This window comes from Peromyscus eremicus, chromosome 17, assembly GCF_949786415.1.
Source record: "Peromyscus eremicus chromosome 17, PerEre_H2_v1, whole genome shotgun sequence".
NCBI classification, from domain to species: Eukaryota; Metazoa; Chordata; class Mammalia; order Rodentia; family Cricetidae; genus Peromyscus; species Peromyscus eremicus.
Window position 1 is genome coordinate 35620733 of NC_081433.1, and position 10415 is coordinate 35631147.

Consider the following 10415-nt stretch of genomic DNA (forward strand, 5'->3'; position numbering starts at 1 on the left):
ACCCCCTCCTATTCTGCCTCCTCCAAACTCTTCCCACATCTCTCCACCCCTCCCTCTCAAATTAATGGCCTCTTTTTCTTTAGTTGTTGATATATATATATATATATATATATATATATATATATATATATATATATGAAATGAATATAGATAAAGCCCTATGAGTCCATTAGTGTAACCTGAGTGTATATGATTTCAGGGCTGATCAGTTTTTATTGGACAGCCATCAGCACAGACAGTGGCAGCCAGTAACTCTGAGTGCTGACATAGGAAGGGCATTAGTACCTAGAAATCCTGTATGTCTTTAGGCTATGTGAGGTGGCTGGCTCTCCCAGAACATAAGCAAAGACTGAAATCCAAGTTAAAACGACCGTCAAGAAACAAAATAACTTCTACCACTTCAATGAATGCTTGGTAGCTCCAGACAGAGTCGAACAGTAATCTCTACAAGCTGGCAAGCAAACTGGATAATGCAAAAAGCCAGCTGTAAACGGAGGGAATGATTTGTGTGAGCAGACAGAGGTGGTATTTAGTAAACCTAATACCTAGAACTACAGAGTCCCTAAGTAGGACTGAATGGAAATGTTTACCAACAGCAGAAGATCAACAAATGCTAGCGAAAGAGCAGAAATACGCCATAAAGCTCCAACAGGTGCTTTTGCTTTTCATTCCGAGTATGAGGACGTTTAATAATGTTTTCCCAAGTATGATCGAGAACAACAGACAGTTAACATCTAGGGGCTGCCTTGCCCGATGTAACAGGTGCTGAAAACAGCCGTTCCCTGAAGGGATAGCTGTCCTAGTTTTAGTTAAAGTTCAAGACGATCTGGTGAATACATACGAAACAGCTCCGCTTTATTTTCTTTCTTCTTTTCTTGACTTGAGCTTATTGGTTTCATTCTATGGCCTTCAATTGCATTACTGGCGGTTCCTCGCATGTCGTTTTATGGTATTGAAACATATGAGTGACCTCTCTGAACACAACTGTGCATCTTTAGCTCTTCTTTGTCGGGGAGTTGAGTGACGAGCACCTCTGTCCAGCCATCAGCTGGGAGAGTATCTTTCCAACCTCAGCTTGCACCCCACCGCATCCACATAGCATGAGTAGTAGCTTGACGCTGCCAACACCCATGACTGCTCAGGGGCAGGGCCAAGCATCCCTCACCTCTGCTTGTCCCCTGCTAGTATTGAAAAAAAAAAAACTATCATTATTCAGGTCTTGTTTGTGCAGCCATACTGCTGAGGTATTATGGGTGTAGCTTCCCTGTCTGCTCTAGGAGACACAATCTCATAGCAGACTTCCTGGTCCTTTGGCTCTTACAATCTTTACACCTCCTCTTCCATGATGTTCCCTGAGCTTTAGGTGTTGTTAATTGGAGGATAACAAAAGACTAGAAGGGGACCTTGGCATAAAGTCAGCAGACTGGGTTTCATTAGAAATTGAGTCACATGTCCCAGGCTTCAATTTCTTACCTGTTACATGAAGGAGCTTATTCTTCATTACTAGATACTTGAAACCAAGTGAAAACCAACCCTGTATGGGCAATAGGTAGGATCTCTGGGTATTTTTGGTTAGTAAATGACTTGACTTGCTAACAGTGCTTGTTTTCCTAGGAATAGACACATTAAAAGTAACATAGTGTGTGGGACAAGCTAACACAACGAAACTGTCCCTTCTAAAGGCTGGTAGTGCCCACCATGAGAAGCAGTAGTGTTACAGATTTTCCAGTCCGAGAAATGGGACTCTGAGGCTTCCTTGACCAAGAAGCAGTTTATTATTGTCTAAAGGCCAGAGCCCTGAATGTTACAGAGGCTTTCATTCTCTTTTGCCTTCTCCGTTTCCTGTATATATGGCCACATACATTCTGATTGGAAGTTTTCAAGTAATAGGCAGTAATGGCTTGGATGAGAAGAGGCGGGAATAAGAGGGCTTCAGGAAGATGTGGTCATTCTGCATGTCCACACCAGGGCATTGATCAAACCACACATATGCACACATGGACACTGACCAGCCCGTATGGCTATGTTCTGTTTTCCTCCCTCTTATCTGTCAGGGAACCCCTCTTTCTCCCTCTGTGGCAGTAGGGTGATTTCATAGTGTTGGGTCTGAAGTCAAGTATACACAAATAGGCATATACCTTCATTCCTTTGCCTGTTTTGACCGAAACATTGAATATAATGAGTTAGGGTTACTTCTCATACCCGTCAATGATAAAGAGCCAGGCTGAGGCGTTACCTTCAAATTCTACACATAATGCCTGCCTTGGGGGAAGTCTGGCTGAATCTATAAGGTCCTACTGTAGCATTTGACTAGAAAGATTGTTCTCTAGAATGAACGCTAATTTTAAATTATCTGAGGGATGCATTTTTCCCTACCACAGGCTCATCACCTCAGTAATGACCCCTACACTTGGATTATTTACCACCTCTTAAAGTGAGATACAGCTGTATTGTTTCGATCTTGAGAACAAGGTACCTGGGGTATGCTCCAGCTCACTGGTTTAGCTAACCCAAGAAACAATCATTTCTTCTGTAAAGTTTGGTTTTTAGAGAAGAAAATGTTCAAGTTTTTGTTTTTCTTTTTACAGGTCTGAATCCTGAAAATTTACTTTCTGAAAATAAATACTGCGTACACTAATTTTTTTCTCTTTTCTCTCTCTTCTCATCCCTTTTCTCATTTTTATTTTATTTATTTATTTTTTTTTTTTGGTTTTTCGAGACAGGGTTTCTCTGTGTAGCTTTGTGCCTTTCCTGGAACTCACTTGGTAGCCCAGGCTGGCCTCGAACTCACAGAGATCCGCTTGGCTCTGCCTCCCGAGTGCTGGGATTAAAGGCGTGCGCCACCACCGCCCGGCACCTTTTCTCATTTTTAAAGGAATAATGCTGTTTTTATTTGTATTGCTTGCTGATTTCCAGGGTATAAACAATTCTGCAGTGGCCAGTTCCAGGTTAGCAACGTGAAGTCACTGGATGAGGACCCGAGGAGGCATGTACACAGCGCATCCCCCAAAGCCTGCAGAATCTGGTTCTAACACACAGCTGAACCACAGCAATCCTGTTCCCTGTTGCTTCTTTTTGTTTTTCAAACACATCTAACCATGCCTAGATATTTTCGGTTTTATGAGTTCTCTAGGAAGACGAACTATGTTCTTCTCAGCTATGTATCATTCACCATGCTAATCTTCAGAAAGTTTGAACTCAGTTTGCACATTTCATCAACAAATATTTACGGAGCATTGACTATCACCAAGCACTAAGTTGATGGGAGTAAACAGTGACTATGACAGTCAAAATTCTTGCCCCTCCCGGAACTTTGAGTTTATTTCCACATCATTCAAAGACTCTTAGAGAACAAGACCGTTACAGTGAGTAAGGGTAGAGTTGCACATCATAAACCAAAATGAACACCATCTTTGTAATAAAAGAACTTATTGGTTCATAAAATTGCAAAGGCCAGATGTATTCCCGAGGCAAAGGCTTAACCACTGGGGACTCAATTTGTGCCTTTCTCAGTAATCTATCTTTTCTTCTTCCTTACAGGACCTGCAGGCCCATGACATCCACATGTGGCAGGGAAAGATGACTGGAAGTTTCAGACCTCCAGCTTGACAGGCAGAAGGAAAAGGGGACCATTCAGGAGTATGCCAGGGGGCAGAGAAACTGGCTTCTTTTCCTGGAGCCCCAGAACGTACGTGCCATTGTGTAGATGACTGGAGTATTTACATATCTTTTAGCAAACCTTCCTGCCAAGGAGTTGACATCTTTTACTAAAATTCACCCTTAGAATTAGAGTGGAGTCTTATTTCAGTACAAATCACAAGAGGACACATGAGAGGGTGTTCTAAAGAACAACAATAGTTTAGAAAAGCAGTAAAAGGATGGAAGGATGCCCTGGAGAAGTACACACAACAGATGTCAAAGCCTGGTCCCTTCCATGTAACTGAGATGTGTGATCACACTGATAGGGAAGTGGGTAGTAGGGCTTTACTGTTTCTCTTTGTCTCATCAGTTTCAAATATACAGAGTCCGAAGGCTCACACTCCACTACAAATATATATATATATATATATATATATATATATATATATATATATATGGCTCACACTCCATTACAAATATATATGTATATATATATATATATAGATTGAAGTTGAAGGCTCACACTCCATTACAAATATATATGTATATATATATATGGCTCACACTCAATTACAAGTATATATATAGATATAGCTTATACTCAATTACAAATATATAGATTGAAGGTTTGCACTCATAACATTTAAGAGAAAGTGGTTGTATTCAAGTAAGAAATGTATTTGCTTTCTGTCATTGCTTCCAACCAAGTATGTCTTTGGTTTCTAAGACTTGAGCTGTTTTCTCCAAAAAAAAATATGTGCACGCAGCACATTTCATATACATATATTTCATTCCCAAGTAACTGTCGGCAAAATACCTCTAAGCCACACTTCAAAAACATTGAGGCATCTTTAAATTTATTGATTTCTCTGCTTTGGTTGATCATTGACCAAGATGTCTTTGGCTTTTAGATAACTGTCCTTAAGCTGCCAACTACAGGTTTTGTTGGGCTCTGATCAGCCTTTACTTAACAGGATCACCTTGTAAGCTGTACCCCAGCCAGTGACGTCAGTGAGCTCATCTGTCATCTTGCTGTGCCTATGTATTTTTAATCTAAATCCCATCAGTCTGGCTGAAACTCAACACACTTTTTACTTGTTATATTCTCCAGAGAAATTAAGGCCAGCAGCTAAGCTAGGGATTTAATTACAGTTCTTGATTTCCTGATGCCTTCCACCCCATACCTCTCCCTCTCTTGAGATGTGGTCTTATTGAGGAACCCAAAGGCCGGGAACCACTGTGCAGCTCAGGTTGATCTCCAACTTCTCATCCCCCTGCCTCAGCCTCCTGGCTAAGCTATCATGCCCCACTATAGGCATTTTTTTTTTTTTAATGTAATGAGACTTCCACTCTTCTTGTTACAGTAGACTTAAGTTGCTTCATCTGTGTCCTGTTGAGTCACAGCTGACTGGAGCATGGGTCTTCCCAGTAATCCATTGCTGTGTAGCAAATGACACTAAAACTCAAATGTGGCTTAAACCATCATTTAATTAAATCTCCAAGTACTGTGGACAGGGAATTTTGGCAGTGCTCATGTGGGTGATTCTGTTGCGCTTGGCTTTCATTATAGACTGTTTGAGCTGTTAAGCTGATGGTTGGTCTAGTCTGGAGGGTCCAAGATATCTTCATAATGGCTGGGGCCATGATAGGAATACTGGAAAGGCAATGTAGTCAAACAGCCTCTTTATGGGATAAATCTAAAAGATGATTAACATGGCAGCTTGTTTGGTAAGATTTATATGGAAAAAAAAAAAGACTCAGGAAGAAGCTGACAGATGTCTACTCTCCCAACTTTGGAAGCTCGTCTTTCAATTAGACCTGTTCTAGTCTATGACTCATGCAAATATCCAAGGCAAATGCACCTTTAACTGGAGGGAAATTACCTTTCAGCATTTAAAGAGAGTAGAAAAGAATTCACAAAAGTCCATATTCTGTCACAGGCAGAAAATCCAGAGGTTTGCTGGGGGCTCAAAGCTACATCGAAAACTCAAAGCAGACAAGCTGCACTTTGTGCTCCACAATCTGGAATGGAGGAAATGAGATGGGTTGGTTAGTCATCATGAAGGGAGGCATTTGGAGTCTTCACTGAGGACAGTCTTGAGGAATCTAGCTTGCATGGAAGGAGAAATGGGCTGTTCTCAAAGAAGACATAAACACCTTACAAAGGACACGGCTTCTTGTAGAGAGGACGGCAGATGGTGTGTGTCTGATTTCTGCTGGCGTTTTCTCCCAGTGCTTATCTTTGTAATAAAATGCACTCTCCCTTGAAGCTGCTTAGGTGTTCCATGATTTGACAGAACCAGATGTTAATAGAATCAACTAGTCACTGTCTGTACCATGGGTTTGCCAAAAAAAGTTTGAACTTTCAGGACAAAACACTGTCCATTGGCACCATTTACTTCTCAAAGTAGTTCTCAGATGGAAAAGTAATGAATGAACTCTGAGTACAACCACAAGTATGCTGAAAAGCCACAAGTTGAGTTATATTACGCCAAAAGATATGGATGAAAGTTGAAACTCTGAGCTCATTTTAAAAAGACTTTTCTATATAATATCAAGCATAGATATTTTAGCATGTTATTGAATGGTTTTCCTATTTATCCTTCAGTTTAAGCTGAGCTTATGAATGGCTGGCAGGGGAATAAAGTAAGACAGTTGAAACCCTTATTTACAGATTATTCAGCCAGAATTTGGTAAGTCCACCTGTGCTAAGTTTCAATTGTAAGATGGTTATACACATGTCAGAGTTATACTCATTTTAAAATTTTGTATTCATTTTTATTTATGTGTATGTGTGTGCATGCATGCTTTAAAGTGCACCATGGGTGTGCAGTCCCTACAGAGGCCAGAAGAGGGCATCAGAGCACCTGGAACTGGAGTTACAGGTTGCTGTGGGGAGCCTGATGCTGGTGCTAGGAGCCAAACCCAGGTCTTCGGCAGGCAAGAGCAGCAAATACTCTTCACAACCGAGTCCCCCTCTCTTTCCGTTTTAACTGAAGACATTTATTTGTAAATCAACCAGCATATTTTGGGAGCCTTCTGCTCCTGTTAAAAGGAGTCCTATATAGAAAAACAACAGGTGGTTGTTTCTGTCATTTGAAATTGTTCTTAAAGTCATTCCTTGAGTAATGATTCATTTCAGTATAAAGAAATATTTTCTTAGAAAGAGAAATGAGGAAATTCAGCTGTGTTTTTTTATATCGTTCCTTCCTTATCATGGAACAACCAAACATTTATTTCTCTTCAATTAAATATTGGTGTTCAGTCTCAAATAATGTTTTCATAATTTTGAAAACTTTCCATTTGATAAGGAAGCACATTAGACATCATTATGGACTTAAAAGACTGGATCTCAGGAACACACAGCCCACAGACTGGGCAGTCAAACAAGCCATGGATGCTCAGGTGCCAGCTCCTACTCTGAATGACAGAGTGGTCAGGCAAATACCAATGTGTCCCAGAGCTCTTCAGGAAGAGTAAAAATATTCCTTGTATAGCCCAACTTATCTTTATTGGGTGCCATTCCAATTTAGTGTTGAAGCAAATGCTTATCTATGCCTACCAAAGTCAAACTGGACAGTGAAAAGTGTGTGTGTACATGTATCTGTGATGATGGCCCATGCCTTGAGTGAAGGTCCCTTTCTGACAGTGTGAATGCTTAAATTTGAGGCCAATCGCCACAATGGAAAGAGGGGAAGGCTCTCAACGCCTACAAAGACAAAAGAAACAATTTAGGAAGACTAGATCCTAAAAACATGACTTAATAAGTAACAGGCCGGGCGGTGGTGGTGCATGCCTTTAATCCCAGCACTTGGGAGGCAGAGCCAGGCGGATCTCTGTGAGTTCGAGGCCAGCTTGGGCTACCAAGGGAGTTCCAGGAAAGGCGAAAAGCTACACAGAGAAACCCTGTCTCTAAAAAACCAAAAAAAAAAAAAAAAAAAAAAGTAACAGGTACTAACCACTAAGTAGCAAATGAAACAGAAACTTTCTATGGATAACACTGCTTCCGATTTGGCTTTTTGGTCAAAGATGGTCTCCTATTAAGTCCTGTGAGAGTTAAACTGAATGTTCCCTGAATAGTTGCATGAAACAAAGAACACCAATAGTTAAAATTGTCTCCTGTAACATATGAGCCAAAAGCTGACTTGTCACAGAAAATCCACAGAATCAAATGAGAGCATTTAAGTGGGTTTCTGGTGTGAACCTTGTTGCACAAATCATCATTTCCCTCTCAAATTTCTGAGTTTTTTTTTTCATGTTTCTGCAGGAAAACACAGAAGAAATTGTTTCCATGTAAACAAACATAGAATGCCCAAACAGCTGAGATCTGGCAGAAGCAGCTGAGGAACACCAAAGATTAAAATCACCGGAGTGGCAGGTGAGCTGCTCTGTGGCAGATCTCAGGAGAGTTGGCAAAAGTCACTTCTGGAAAACAATGGGCCACTGTGGTCTGTCTGTATGTGTACTTCCCACTAGCAGCTGTGAGTACAGAAAGGGTTGAAGACAGAAACCTTCTGGAACTTAGTTTGTTTCAAACAAGTGGGGAAAATGAGCAACAAAACAGCAAGACGGCGGGAAAGAAGTGAAGGAAATGCAATAATTGGCCATGTTCTCAGGGAGCTGTCTGCTTCCAGGATTGTGAAAGCCAGATTCTTTTATACTTAAAATTCTAGACACCCTTGCCCTATGTATAGGAAAATTCCCCAAATCTAATTCATTCGATGATGGGGAAGAACAATGGTGATGAGGAACTAGGAGACTATTGACATGAAAAACAAAACAAAACCAAACCTGAAAGAAAACATAGAAACTTACTCAGAGAAATAGCACTCACCAGGTGAAAAATGCTACCACCGCACAGATAAAACAAAGACTCAAGATTTCCCTATGATCAAAAATGTTAGTCAATATGTGTCCTTAACCTGTATGCAGGATGATTACAAATTAGAAATCTGATAGCCTCAAAAAAATCCAGATGATTAAAAATGGTAGATGAAACATGATTCGGCAAAGCCCAGAATCATGTAAGAAAATGAAATTGGAAGAAGCACCAGGAAACGCAGATGCTGAAGGCAGTACACGAATGGCCACAGATATCAAATGAGAACTGTGTATTTCATGAAATGGGAGCCTAGGAAAGAATAGCAGGATCAGAGAGAAAAGACAGAAACCATAGATTGAGATCCTGGGCTGGGGATCTGTGCCTGTCACATAAGCAGATAAAAGTCACTTTTATGAAGCCTACCTGTCCATGAGATGATTTAGGATGGTTTACATGGGCAGGTGGTGTATGTTCACGGACTGATGGATACCTCCTCATAGCAGGTAAAAGCTGATCCGAGACATGGAGATGTGTTCTGCATGGGATGTTCCAGATCAGCAGCCAGATGATGACCATCCCATCTTATCCACAGCCACAAGATGCTTTACATTCTGAAATCTCAAGGACAGTGATTATTTTTTATCAAAAAATATTTCCTCAGGCTATTTTTGCCATTGATTGGTTCATCCTCATGTAGTTCCTGACATAAGACCCAGTGTGGAATCTAGAGACAGTAGTTACTATATGTTAGGTAACACCGAATCAGGATAGTCAACTCCTAAATCTGTATTAGTAAAATGACTGAATTTTGGAGATAAAGAATTTGGGAGACACAGCTTTGCTGTGGGATGTCTTTCTGTATGTTGTGAATATGTGTTGCTCTGATTGGTTGATAAATAAAGCTGCTTGACCAATGGCAGGGCAGAATAAGCTTAGGCAGTACTTTTGAACTGGAGAGACTGGAGAAGAAAGGAGAGTGGGGAGAAGCCAAACCACCACCCAAGGAGCAACATGTAATGGGACGCAGGTTGATTAATAGTTATGAGTTGAGTTAAGTTATAAGAGCTAGCTATCAAGAAGCCTGACCCATATGCCATACAGTTTGTAAGTAATATGAGCCTCTGTGTGCTTACTTGGGACCAAGCGGCTGAGGGAAGGGGTTGGGAGAGATTCGTCCTGATTCTGGGACTAGGCAGAACCGGAGAAATTTATGGCTACACAGCTTAGTGGGTAAGAGCATTGGATGCTTTTCCAGAGGACGTGGATTTGAGACCCAGCACCACACAGCAACTCACAATCATCCGTAATTGCATTTCTAGAGAATTAGACCCCCTCTTCTGGCCTCCGTGGCCATTAGACACGCACAAGGTACACTTATGTACATTCAGGCAAAACACTCACACTCATAAGATAATAAAAAATATTTTTTAAAAATGAAGAACAAATTTTGTGGTGGTAGTGGCAACAAGTCTAAAAAAAATGTTCCTTGGAAGATTGATGAAAGACTTTTAGTTTCCTCCCAGAACACGGACGATTCCACAAAATATCTAAAAAGGGGAAATATAAAGTAAACTAGTTTTCAACAGCTACTGAAACTTTCTAAAACATGTGGTAATGTAATGAATATTGTTCTCGGGGGCTTTTTAAAATTAAAGACAATTACTAGGGAACAGATTTGAGTTCGTGAAAAGTGACAAAGGGAAGGATGACAAAGAGATTTGTGGTGGTCATTAAGCACATTTACTGGCAGGAAGAGGACAAACAGATGCAAGGTTCCTAAAGCAAAACCGCAAGCCATAGGTGCTGCATCCGAAACAAAGACACCCAGAAAGCTGACACCAGAGATTCCCTAAGGTGTGACAGTCAGTGCAAAGAAAAGGAATCGAAGAACCTGATTTTATTCTCAGGCTAGGTGGAATTTATACCCCAAAGCCAACGCAGCATGTGGTTTAAC

The 10415-nt window shown here is 40.8% G+C and overlaps 1 pseudogene; it reads right to left on the bottom strand.

Moving 5' to 3' along the window:
• Nucleotides 1-212: 212 nt before the first annotated feature.
• LOC131894710 (probable G-protein coupled receptor 160) lies at nucleotides 213-938 on the bottom strand (annotated as a pseudogene).
• Between the last annotated feature and the right edge of the window lie 9477 nt (nucleotides 939-10415).